Source organism: Macrosteles quadrilineatus, unplaced genomic scaffold (assembly GCF_028750875.1).
Source record: "Macrosteles quadrilineatus isolate MER2022 unplaced genomic scaffold, UCM_ALF_1.0 Scaffold_1__1_contigs__length_201487025, whole genome shotgun sequence".
Lineage (NCBI taxonomy): Eukaryota > Metazoa > Arthropoda > Insecta > Hemiptera > Cicadellidae > Macrosteles > Macrosteles quadrilineatus.
The window spans coordinates 39,757,335-39,769,809 of NW_026542594.1; the positions used below are offsets into that span (position 1 = coordinate 39,757,335).

General features: G+C 40.9%; 1 protein-coding gene across 2 annotated transcripts in view; it reads right to left on the minus strand.

The window, feature by feature from the left end:
• LOC128982789 (synaptonemal complex protein 2-like) overlaps positions 1–4,081 on the minus strand; it is a 176,197-nt gene extending 172,116 nt beyond the window's left edge. For both annotated transcript variants that reach the window (XM_054401792.1, XM_054401791.1), the window contains exon 1: positions 3,870–4,081. The gene's annotated coding sequence lies outside the window, so the exon portion shown is untranslated. The remainder of the gene's footprint in view (positions 1–3,869) is intronic.
• Between the last annotated feature and the right edge of the window lie 8,394 nt (positions 4,082–12,475).

Consider the following 12,475-nt stretch of genomic DNA (forward strand, 5'->3'; position numbering starts at 1 on the left):
ATAAGAAATACATGGGGAGTGATTTCGTTTAGGCTACGTTTACGCAGAGTGGGATTATAGATAGAAATATGCCGATGCTTGATGGCAAATCTGTGCGTGTATACCTTCAATTTGAGACCTCAATCATGAAAATCGGTCGGGTAGAGGAGCCAAACAAACTCAGCAAAAAGAAACCAAATTTTAGTCCAATAAGAAATACATGGGGAGCAAACTTTTTGACGGATAAGCCGAGTGGGATTAGAGATAAATATAGGCTATGCCAATGCTTGATGGCAAATCTGTGCGTGCAAAAAACAAAAATAAGTGTAGGGGCAGTAAGTTAATTGACAATTGCCTCTGTTGATGTAATCTAGGCCCTAAGTTGGTCCACACCAATACCATTACGCCTAACTTAGGTTAAGTTTAAGTTAACTAACATAGTGTTCATAGAATTGGGTTGACATCAGGAGATAGACAAATTTAACCACTTTATCCTTAAAGTTTAGATCTTGAGGATAGACTGACAGTGAATGGAAATAAATAATGTTTTAACTTAACTATAACCTAGCCTAAACAATAAATAGGGAAGCAATGCTCAAGTACACTCTCACACACATAACTTATACACATTCACAAGAAATTGACGATTCCCCTGTCTATGAGAACAGCGGAGAAGACATTGATGGTAAATGGTAAAGTGGCCGGCAAGTTAATTGCAGGCAAGTAAGTTTAACTTAGGCCTAAGTTATAGGCCTACTACATTTATGAATCTGGGTGGATTTCATTCTTTTGAGACTAGGCCTAGTATTGGCTATCATTAATGAATTATTTATAGGTCTGCATAGGCCTACCTAAGTTAGGCCCCAATAACTTAAGTTACATGTTATAATGTTTTCCGTTTAGGCATACTTTGTGTACCTTTGCGTACTTGGGAAGAGGTTTTTAATATTGCATTCATCAGAATTACAAATTTTAAAAAGATGGTTCTCAGAAAACATTTTAACAATGAATGTCAGTAAAACAAAATGTTTGCCTATCGCACTTCGTCCCGCTAGCGAGCCGCCCGCCGAACTCAGACTAACCTTGCACTCATGTGGCACCGCAGGCAGCGATTGCAACTGCCAAATTATTGAAACTGTGTCGCATTATAAATACCTGGGAATTATAATGGATTCTAAATTGAAATGGGAAAGTCATATAAATTTTTTAAAAACAAAACTTAGAAAAATGATTTATGTTTTTTACCAATTAGGTATAAATTTTACGACATGAAGAAATTAAAAGAATTTATTACGCCTACGTTCAATCTCATCTGCAGTATGGTTTAATAGCTTGGGGAGGGACTTATTCATCAGTAATTCAACCTTTGTTTGTAATTCAAAAATCAATACCGGTAATTAGAGCTGCGTTAAGAAAACCGAGACGTTATTCTACTGATCATCTGTTCAAAGAATCCCAGTTTTTATCAATAAGGCAGCTATTTAAGGATTTATTAGCTTATTCATACATTCATTTAGACCTTATCGCCTCGCCAGTAGTTCATAACTATCATACCAGGTCAACTCAGTGATGATAGGATTACGGGTCCCAAGAGTTCTCAAATCAATCAATTTAACAAATTCCTTTTACATTGCTAATTGCTTGTTGCGTAATATTCCTCCAGAAATTAGGGACCTGCGAGTGTCACTGAGTGTCTATAAGAGGGTTATCGCTAATTGGCTGATGGAGATAGGCCTTGACAATACAGAGTCGCTTATCAGCCCAGAATATCTCGTTTAGACCTAACCAACTGATAACTGGACTATCTATTGTACCTTCTACAGCACTCTTACTTGACGGAATCCACGCCTCAGTAAAAAAATATTTGGTTTGAAAGAAAAAAGTTATGCTTTCATCAGATGTATTGCAAACAATGAGCACCCCTTGTTATTGATTGCACGTTGCATATGGTTTTTTAGGTTATTATAACTATAATTGTATAGTATTATTTTATTTTACCAAGTTATTGTTAGTTCTTTTTTTTATTGGAATTAAGTGAAGTGTGAAGAACTTTTATTTTAACAGCAGACAGCTAAGGACTCTATCACGCACAGGTCATTGTGACCCATGTGATATTTTTTTTTTTTTTTATTAATTGCTGCAAAACAATTTGTAATCAATAAAGAATTTAAAAAAAAAAAAAAAAAAACCTTCCTTATAGGCTAGTGATGCGCGATTGCGAGATGTTACAATCGAAACGTATTGTATTTTTGCTTAGCGAGAGGTTCTTACCGAGAGGTTTTTTAACGAGATGTTCATGGCGATTGTTTTGTTAAGTACGGCATATTGTTTTGTTAAGTACGGCATCGGCAAATATTATCATTCAATTTTTATTGCATCTGCCAGGGATTGACCCCAATAAGAGGTCTAACTTACTTAGCCTTTAATTCAAAATAGAGGAAGGTTTGTAGGCTAACTTAAGTTTAGTGTTAACTACGGAATAGTGACTAATACCACTCATTAAAAGCCTATTCGACTATTAATTGACGAGACAATATATTTTACTAACAAAATGTTTGTATTCAAGTAACTTAAATCAAAATGTTATAACGAGACTAACCGTTCTTGTAAATGTTATGTTAACAGTATTATTTACCATTAAGTTACTTTAAAATAATTTTCTATTTCTGTTGACATGCCAGAGTGACGTAAATGTTTATTCATGTCAGCATGAACGGTATGTAGTAAGTACCTTTGACAATACAGTAGTCGATGGCTGTAACTTACATAATAGTATAGGCTACCGTATTTTTAGTTCAATGTAGGCTACCAAGTTAAAACATTTTATTTTGTATGATCTGACTCTATTCACTGTACAATTGTACTTAAATGAATAAGGATAGGTATTTTGGATAAAGGATATTTTGATTTGATTTGATACTATTCTAGATATGAAATAGGCCCTAATCTAGAAAAAGAAATAACAACCTTGTAACAACTCCCTTAAAATGTAGACAGATACAGACAGGCGTTTAGGCTTAACGAATGCAACAATTGAGAGAAACATCTCGATTCTCGATTGTACAATCCTCTTGTTAAGGAATCGAAACAATCGATAAGAGGAACATCTGGAGAAGGAACATTTTGATTGTTCAAACATCTCGCAATATCGTGCATCACTACTATAGCCTAGATAAGCTAGGCCTAGGCCTACCTTAACTTAAATTTTTGACATTTAGGCCTACCTAGGTATCACACTTCTGAAAATAGATTTTTCGTTTTAGAAGCATTTTATTTTATCCAGTAGTGAATATTTGGCAGGCTATTTCCTAACCTTGGCTGCACTTTACTTGCCGTCCTACACTCATTCGAATGAAAATATCGATCAATATATCGATTAATCGATTGCTTCTTTCGATATATCGTTTGGTTAGTTAGGTAAGGTTAACCTAACCTAACTAACCAAACGATATATCGAATGAAACAATCGAATGAAAATATCGAATCGAAAAATACAATCGAATGAGTGTAGGACGTCAAGTAAAGTGCAGCCCTAACCTTGAGCCCTAGGCCTATTGTATAAGTTAAGCAGGCCTAGCTTATTGGTGAATACCGTTAACTTAGGTGATGATTAAGTTAATTAAGGTAGGCTAACTTAAATTGTTTATATTAGTTATCAAAGGTTTATAGCTAACCTAACTTAAGTTGTGGCTGTTATTAACAAACAGCTGGCTGAAAGCAAATTTTATAGCATAGGCCTAGCCCTAGGCCTATAATACTTAAAATTACTATAAGTTACTCACGAGCTCACGATCATTAACTTAAACCTGTTTAGACCTAAACTTATACATCCCTTTTCACAAACAAAATAAATTAATTCAGCAGCATAGAAATAAATTATATAATATTACTTAAGTTATTTAGGTCGGTAAGTTATGTTTCCGTCTAGGCACTTTGAGGCACAATTTCTATTTTATATCTTCAGTTCGTATTTCATGATGCCTGTCTATTTCGTTTCAAAATAAACTATAAACTAATAAAGGAGCAATCAAGCTATCACATCACATCACTTTCCGACATTCGATTCAAAACCGCAGCGCCGATTCAGATTGTTATTGTTGAATTCAGGTTCAGACTGGAACGTAAAGAAAGAGTGCAGTGCAGGTAGAAACAGAAACCAAGGTGGTGGCGGTGGGGCACACGGAAGATTTCTCAGGTGCCGTTTGACGTCACTAACTGCTGACGTCACTAAATGCTGCGTCTGAAGAAACAGACAATTTTATAATTTTCTATTATTAAATTAAACTGTCATAACCTAACCAAACTAACCAAACGAGCTGATAATGGAAAAATCGAATAAAGGTTTACTAATCTAAAAAATAGTTTTGTTCATAAAATAAAATTATAATTGCCTAAAATTCAATTTTATAATTTTTTAATTATAAAATTAAACTGTCATAACCAAACCAAACCAACCAAACTTGCTGATATGAAAAAAAATGTTGGTAAAAAGTTAGTGCCGCCGGCAGGATTTGAACCCGGGACGTTCGGATTATCAGCCCGCAACGCTATCCACTGCACCACCGAGGCCGATGGCTCTATGCCGTATCGTTGGGGTAGGGGTAATGGTGTTCCCTCAAAGTGACGTCAGCAGTAGTGACGTCAAACGGCACCTGAGAAATCTTCCGTGTGCCGTTTCGTGGTGGTGGAAGGAAAATACCAAACCAGCGGGCAGAACAACGCTCGTCGCTCACTCCACTCCCTTAAAATACCCCCGCCGCAGTAGACCTGCAGACTAAGGTAAATAGTATAGAATGAAATAAATAAATTTGCCCAATTTTATCAATATATATCCATAAACAAGTAAACTACAACGGTTTTCATGTTCTCCATATGAATAACATAGGAATTTTTAATTACACTATTTTTGAATTTTCTCCATGACCGTTAGCATAGATAAAACATACTCCCTTGGTTAGTCCATGCCGTTAGGCATACAACAGAAACAGCACTTCAGTATCTATTCTATATATAATTCAGTTTAAAAAATCTTTGTAAAACTAAATCTAGAGTTCTACTGGACCGATTTTATTAATTAATTGGTCGTTGGAAAGCTTAATTCGTGTAGATTTGCAAATAATTATGAATGTTTGTGTTTGTTATGATTTATGGTGAAAAATAAAAAAACATGTTTTCCATAAGAAATACATTGAAAGGTGCCATGTTCCCCCCGGACGTGGTTGAGGCGGACAGTGCGTGAGGGGGACAAAACTGGTTCGGGTGGGTAATTGAGCGGACGTCTCCCTGCATCTACCCGGCTCGCGGGGAATATCCTCGTTACCGAATCGTCCGAGGAATTATCGCGTTATGCCTCCCAGCGCCCAGTTCTTTCAACCACACCTAAACTACCGAACAATATAGCTCTGATTTTGTAGGTTAATAGCTAAGAGACTATGTTTTATCTATAATTTCTAATAACCCAATTACAGTAACACGTAGGCCTCGTCTCACAATTTGTTTTTCAGGATTAATTTTGCCAACAGTGTCATTTAGAGGCTTCTGATTGACTATAACGAAGGTTTAGTAATTGAAAAATTATTTTTGTTCATAGAATAAAATTATAAATGCCTCAAATTCAATTTTATATTTTTTATTATGAAATTAAACCGTCATAACCTAACCAAACCAACCAAACGTGCTGACAATGAAAAAATCTAATGAAGGTTTATTAATCGAAAAAATAGTTTTGTTCATAAAATAAAATTATAAATGCCTTAAATCCTATTTTTTATTCTAAAATTAAACTATCATAACCTAACCAAACTAACCAGACTTGCTAATAATGAAAAATCAAATGAAGGCTTAACAGAAAAAAATATTTCTGTTCATAAAATAAAACTATAAATGGGTCAAATTCAATTTCATAATGTTTTAATTATAAAATTAAACCGTCATAACCTAACCAAACCAACTAAACTTGTTGATAATGAAAAAATCCAGTAGGTACAAAAAATAGTGCTACGGGTGGGATTCGTACCCGGGTCCTTCGGATCATCAGCCCAGCACTCTATCCACTACACCACCGAGGCCGTTGGCATCAATCGAATCGTCGCTGTAATGATGTTCCCTCAGCCAATCAGAAGCCTCAAAATAATACTGTAGGCAACACTGATCCTGAAATAAAAATTCAGCGGCCTAGTCACTGAGCCGACCCCTCGCACCGCCCCCAGACGAACAACTATTGGAAGCATGCCCCCCATAGTGACAGTGCGAGTGGCCGCCCCACATCCCTAACAAAAATGAAAGGCCGTGGGTGAATATCAATAAACAAACAGTTGTCAACAAAGCCTATATATTTACAAAAAAATCAACAAATAACAAAACATCCATCCAAAGAATTTCTTTAAATAATCTTTCTCAAAAATTTAATTTAAAAGATGATTTTAGGTTTACCCTTCTAAACTTACAAGAACTGGTACCAGTAACAAATAAATTAGGCCTAACAATAAATAAATTAAAAGATGGTAAAAACTGTAAATTTTGTTTTAAACTTTTAAAAATTCAACAATTAAATAAATAACAATTAGGCTACTATAAAATAAATAACGAATAATAGCTTTTGGGGCCCCTTCAAATAGCGGTATTTCTCTTAAAGCTCATGAAAATGTTCATAAAGGTTCAGGTAATATTTAACAAATAACACTTGCGGCTTTGGCACACTCATAGTCCTTCCTGGTGGTAGGCGGTGGTGTTAGAAGAAGGGCGGAAGGTTGCTTGAAGGTCCCCGGAGAAACAGGGCCGTTGGCAGCCCAAGGAGGAGGAAGGTGGAGAGTTCCCCCAGGCGACCCTCTCCGAGGACGACATCCGCAGAACTAAACCTCCCATCCGGGACCTCATCTGACGTTCTCGGCACACTAAACTACATGTTACTGAAGATTAGGTTTGTAAGCAACACAGTAGAAAAACTGAAAGGATCGTTAAAGATAACTTGACATAACCTTAAACACAAATCTTGACAGTAACCTATGACAGCCGCACGTCTTCTGGTTCACAAGTCCCGGACATTCACTCTGGGTTGCAGGTTTGCTGCCCGACCCAAACCGACTGAGTTCCGGCGCAAAGCCAGTACTCGCACTATACAAAAGCACTGAGGCGTGACATTGGTGGGACGCTTGGTGGGCATGTCACGGCTCAACCTCCCCCCCCAAAGGAGGACTTCCTCTCCAAAAAAAAAAGAAAACAACCTCTCCCAATTCTAGAAGATCTCAACACCACAGATCAACTCAAGTGTCTGAAGTGGGGAACGCCAAAAGTCTTTCAACTGGAGGGACTACTCACCCCCAGGGGTTGCACTGGCCAGTGCTGGAAAATTTACTAGGGAAAAATCTTCAGCAGCGCACAAGGGACAGAAGAGGTGATCAAGCTCTCTGGCCCAGTGCACTTCCCACTCAGACACAAGAGTAAAGAAAGATGACCTACGGAATTGTTCCCCGGAAAGGCTTCAGATGAGAAATGTGAGCCCTCCGGAAAACTTCTCCAGTCTGCGGATTTCCAAGCCGCACGGAGACAGGAGTCAAGAACTTCAAGATGCGGTGGGGACCTGACCACCGATGAGACAACTTAGCGGCTCTCTTGTCCACGGCCGAACTGACCGGATGAGCCTTACAGAAAACCAAATCCCCCACCTGGAAAGGATTGTCCAACCGACCTCGATTGTGCTTCCTCCGTACCAATTCCCTAGCTCGGATCAAGTTCCTCCTAGCCGCCTGCCAAGTTGCCTTGACATTGGCTGCACCAGGGGGTGGCAGAAGGTCGCCAATTTTCCACACATTTGCCAAGGGATTGTTGGGTGGATAGCCCAACAACAGCTCGAAAGGGACCGCCTTGTGACTCTCATGGTGTGCAGTATTGAAAGCAAATTGGATCCAAGGAAGTTCCTGATCCCAGGTGGTCTGCTTGTCAGCATGAAAAGCTATGAGAGCGGATCGAAGATTTCTGTTAAACCTCTCAGCATGGGAAGGCTGTGGATAGTAAGGAGAAGTGGTCACATGGCGGATACCGTGCCCAAAGCACATTCTTTTGAAAAGGTGAGACACGAACTGAGTTCCGTTGTCGGAAACAATGGTGGCGGGTATTCCAAAGTGTTGGAACAAATGGGTACGAAGTGCCTGCACGGTGAGCTGTGCAGTGGCGTTCCTCAAAGGAAAAAGCCAACAAAACTTGGAGAAGGCATCCACACAAACAAGCAAGAATTTGTTTCCTGACTTGCTACGTGGGAGAGGCCCTACATAGTCTATGAAAACCTTCTCCAAAGGTCTCTCCGCCACCTCAGATGACAACAACCCATACTTGGTATTCTGAGCAGGCTTGCTTAGCGAGCATGTTTGACAAGAACGCACTCGTGCCGCAATGTCCCTGTCCATACCCTTCCAGATGAACATGTCCCTAACCTTCGCAATGGTCTTGTGAATCCCTAAGTGCCCACCCACAGGGGAAGAGTGAAAGTACGCAAAGACCATGGGTACAAGAAGACTAGGCAGCACAACCTTGGGTTTACCTCGCTGTCGGTCTCGACAACAAAGGGCACCCTGGGACAGAAAATACGGGGGGTGGGCTCCCCCATTTTGAAGCTCACCAATGATCTTAGCCAGCTCGGGATCTTTTAGCTGATGTGGGATGAACTCAGAAAAGGCGAGGGGAAACTCCAGGAGCACGGCACACCCTGTGTGCTCCTCCTGATCAGAAGGTTGGTCGTCAGGTGAATGGTACATCCTGGATAAAGTGTCAGCAATCACATTCTGCGTGCCTCGAACATGTTGCACTTGGAATTTGAGGGAAGATATTTGGACCACCCAACGACCAATTTTCCCAAGCTGGCGAGGATGTGCAAGGAGCCACGAGAGCGCTTGGTTGTCGGTTTCCAGCAAAAACTCTTTGTGTTCCAAAAAATGTCTGAACTTATTCACTCCAAACACGACAGCCAAACACTCTAACTCATACACAGAAGAGCTTTTCTTTTCGCATGGGTTCAAAGTGCGTGAGGCATACGCAATAGGCTGCCTAACACCATCTACCTCTTGAGACAACACAGCCGCAATTGCGACGGAGGAAGCATCGGTTTGCAAAACAAACTTTTGACTGAAATCTGGCATCGCCAAGACCGGAGGTTGCATGATAGCTTCTTTCAGAAGATCAAAAGACATCTGTTGTGCTTCACCCCAAACAAACTTGGCGCCCTTCTTCCGAAGCTCATTGAGAGGAGCCGCCAACTCAGCCACATTGGGGATGAAGCGCCGGTAGAAACCCACCATGCCAATGAAATGGGCAATGCCTTTGACATCTCTGGGAGGAGGAAACTCCCTGATAGCCTGGGTTCTAGCCGGATCGATACAGACACCTCGAGAAGATACTAGATGACCTAGGAAAGAAATCTCAGCCTGAGCAAAACTAACTTTCTCGGGATTTACGGTAAGGCCAGCCCTAAGCAACCTATTCATGACTTCCTCAAGATGAACCAGATGGTCTTCAAAGCTCTCACTGTACACCAAAAGATCGTCAAGATAGTTGAACACGAATTTGAACTTGACGTCATGGAAGATGGAGTCCAGAAGTCTGGTGAGTGTCTGGGCCCCCACAGCTAGGCCCATGGGAACACGTGTGAACTGGTACAAGTTCCACGGAACGCAGAAAGCAGTGAGAGGCCGAGATTCAGGTTTCAAGGGAATCTGATGGTAAGCCTGGTTCAAATCAAAGACGGAAAAATACTTGGCCTTACCGAACCAATCGAACGCAGAGTGCAAATCAGGGAGAGGGACAGAGTCAATTTCAATCTGAGCATTCAACTTGCGATAATCTAGAACCATTCGAGACTTGCCATTTGGCTTTGGAACTAGAAAAGCTGGACTTGCGTAACTTGAGCGAGAAGGCTCAATTACCCCATTTTCAAGAAGCTCATTGATGATTCCACGGAGTGTTTCCATTTTGGGTGGAGCAAGCTTGTAAGGATGGGAACGAACTGGACGGGTGTCAGTCAAACGGATTTCGTACTCCAAAAGATTGGTGACTCCAAGCTTTGGCGTCAGCACCTCAGGAAAACGAGAACACAATGTTCTGATAGCTTCAGCCTCACCAGGAGTCAGATGCCCTAATGGATCAACCTTTGGTTTGCTGGGTGTCTCAGGCTCTACCACAGCTGCACCATCCTCAATTTCATCCGCAAAAGGAATGAGCACCCGTCTTGCGAAACGAAAGAAGCACTGGCCTCTGCCTAAATCCAAAATCAGGCCACAATGCTTAATGAAATCCGCTCCCAAAATGACAGGAATGCAAAGGTCCTTGGCTACCCAAAAACTCCACACCCAAGAAAAATGTTCAATCTTGAATTTCAAACGGGCTTCATAGATGATAGGAAGTGGGGATTTTGATGCAGTCCAGCAGATGTGGGTACTTCGCTCAACTTGCTTGATTAGCCCAGAAGATTTTAGATTTTCAAACAGGGAAAGGGAAATGAGACAACGGGCTGACCCAGAATCCACAAGGGCCTTCTGCACCGTTTTACCTAAGAAGATGTTGAGTCGTGGGCAAGTTGAGCGCGCCGCTTTCACTCCCATGCATGCAAGCTCCCTCATACCCCGCGACAGAGGCTCCCCAAAACCAGCACTCCCAGAAGGGGCAGTACTCACAGAAACCAAATTCCTGCTGACTTTCTCCAAAACAGCTTTCTCACAGGGCGGTTTAGGCAAACTTTCCCCTTGTGAGCTACTTAGGTTTTTGGACAAAGTCGCAAGATTAACCCTCTGACGACACTCTCGTCTCATGTGACCTGTTTGACCACAGCCAAAGCAAACAATAGGACGCCTCTGTCTCTGCGGTATTTCAGGACCTTGACACACGGATGCTACAGCGGGATGGGGACCAGTCCGGGGAAGATGCCCCAAAACATGCTCCCTCTGAAAATCAGCGTCTTGAACGCTCCATGAAAGGATGACCAGCCTATCCAGGTCTGCAAAAGAAGAAGGCTTCGGAGCAAAAATCAGTCTGGACCGCTCCTCAGGCTTCAACCCCTGCAAGACAATGTCCACCAGTTGGTTTTCAGGGATGCCCAGCCGTAAGACACGCCACACGCCACGAATGTCACCCACATACTGACTGAGAGTTTCATCAAATTTTTGAGGACGAAACACTCTCTCAACCTTCAATCTCTCCATGACCCTGAAGGGGACAAAGAGCTCAAGCACTTCACTGTGAAAAATGTCAAAATTTACTCCCCGTTTCAAACAATCTAACAATTTGTCACCAAGAGGTCTCAGGCAGAGTGGAACCAGCAGTTCCAACACTACTGAGTCCTCCATGCCAACTCCTTCAGGTGCAACACCTTTCCCAAAAACTCCAACAAAGTTTCTACCTCTAAACCATCAACCGGGCGAATGTCGCTCAAAACCCCAGCAATGGGATTGGGCAGTGGAGCAAACAAACCCATTTTGCTCTCAGTCAGTCGACCTACCTACAAAACACACAAAAAATTTTTTTTTTTTTACAACGAACAATTCACAAACTTAACTAACTAAAGGCTCTGGACTGAAATGCCTACAGTCAGATGAGGTCCCAAACCGAAGAACCTGCCCATACACACCGCCTTAGCCACCAAAACAAAAACACGGGCTTACACTCACCACATACACACATACATACATACACTAAACGACAACACCTAACATTTGTGTGATGAGGTAAACACACACACACAGTTTCAATTTTGGGTTTGGCCATGCTTTAGACACTCTTGCTCCCAAAGGATGCAAGTCATTAACCAGATTCCACCCGGTGACTCGGCCAAAGGGCGAGCTCCTAATAGAAAAACTACAACAGTGTGCTTACCCCACCACGACAACATTTCTTCCAAAAATTCCTAAGACTGCCAGACCAGCATCACCCAAAAATCAAATCCAACCACGGCCCTTCGTGGATAGAGCACAAAAAACCACGCTCTGCTACCATCTGAGCCGACCCCTCGCACCGCCCCCAGACGAACAACTATTGGAAGCATGCCCCCCATAGTGACAGTGCGAGTGGCCGCCCCACATCCCTAACAAAAATGAAAGGCCGTGGGTGAATATCAATAAACAAACAGTTGTCAACAAAGCCTATATATTTACAAAAAAATCAACAAATAACAAAACATCCATCCAAAGAATTTCTTTAAATAATCTTTCTCAAAAATTTAATTTAAAAGATGATTTTAGGTTTACCCTTCTAAACTTACAAGAACTGGTACCAGTAACAAATAAATTAGGCCTAACAATAAATAAATTAAAAGATGGTAAAAACTGTAAATTTTGTTTTAAACTTTTAAAAATTCAACAATTAAATAAATAACAATTAGGCTACTATAAAATAAATAACGAATAATAGCTTTTGGGGCCCCTTCAAATAGCGGTATTTCTCTTAAAGCTCATGAAAATGTTCATAAAGGTTCAGGTAATATTTAACAAATAACACTTGCGGCTTTGGCACACTC